This window comes from Octopus bimaculoides, chromosome 4 (assembly GCF_001194135.2).
Source record: "Octopus bimaculoides isolate UCB-OBI-ISO-001 chromosome 4, ASM119413v2, whole genome shotgun sequence".
Lineage (NCBI taxonomy): Eukaryota > Metazoa > Mollusca > Cephalopoda > Octopoda > Octopodidae > Octopus > Octopus bimaculoides.
This window is the reverse complement of record NC_068984.1, coordinates 82,557,802-82,559,269: the sequence shown is the minus strand read 5'-3', so window position 1 is coordinate 82,559,269 and position 1,468 is coordinate 82,557,802.

The window sequence follows — 1,468 nt, the reverse complement described above, 5'->3', positions numbered from 1 at the left end:
TGTGGCTTCCAGTACCTATGTGTAAAATTTGATGCAGAGAAAAGTGAAGCAAAACTGAAAGCGGATATTTTCATTGGACCCGAGATCAGAGAACTGATGCCTGATAGCAAATTCAGAGGTAAACTGAATCCAGTTGAGCTGATGGCATGGGATTCATTCATGTTAGTTGTACAGAACTTTCTTGGAAATCATAGAGCTGAAAACTATGCTGATTTGATAAACAACATGCTGACAGCATATGAAAGAATGGGATGCCAAATGTCCCTTAAAATACACTTCTTGCATTCTCATCTCAATTTTTTTTCTGACAAATCTTGGTGCTGTTAATTATAAGCATGGGGAGAGGTTCTACCAGGACATATCTGAGATGGAAATGAGGTATCAAGGCTGGTTCAATCCACACATGATGGGTGACTACTGCTGGTTCCTACAACAGGAGACCAGTATGATGCATAAGCACAAGAGCAAGCGTCTCAAACATTTATGAGCTGAGTGAGTATTCCCTTAACATAAATATACTATGTACCATTATATTATGATATTATTTGCCTTAAACATAAATATGCTATATACAGTACTAATGTATTATTATAATTATTATTTACCTTGAACTGAACTATTTCTGATACTAATATAGTATTAATATATAATTATGCACATAACTCAGAATCCTGATGTGCTACAACAATTCTGAGTTCAGATTTGGAATCGGTGTACTTAATTTAGTCTAGTACAGCTCCATTTGTCTGGATAGCAACAATATTTTGTTGCCCAGTGTAGTCAGTTCCAATGCTACCCCTTGTTACATGGTTCAATGAATGGAAGAGACAACACTGTCATTTCTCATTACATAGGCAGCCTGACATAGTAAATGGGAGAAATAAACATGAGTTTATCAAAAAAATTGGAGTAGAGATGGAGATTTTACAGGGACATATTGAGCAACAGACCCAAACGTAGATATGTCTCCTAGCCTCCTGTTTTTTTTTATCATTCAGGGAGAGCACTATGCAGTTAGCTCTTATCTCAAGGGAGATTACTTGTTGTACATCATGTAAGGAATTAGCCAGCAGTGCAAAATCTGTATCAGTTTCGTGTATGGATGGATAGTGTGAGCATTGCCTTTTTCATACGTATACAGACACCACCAGCACCAGCAGATGATAAATAAATAAAAATAAAAAGATCTCTAATCCCCCACCACCAAAAAGAAAACACACAACCTATAAATTCACTTGTATTTTTTTCTCAATTCTTCATTAGTCAAAAGAGTTTCATCACTGATCACTTTGAGGCATTGAACTTTCCAGTTACCACTACCACGCGTGTGTGTGTGTGCATGCATGTGCAATTGGATAAAGGTAAAATTATTCAAGTTTAAATGATCTACATCAATAAAAACAATTTTTACCAATGTCACCAGTTTCCTTAGACTGTATTGTATATATATATATATATATATATATAT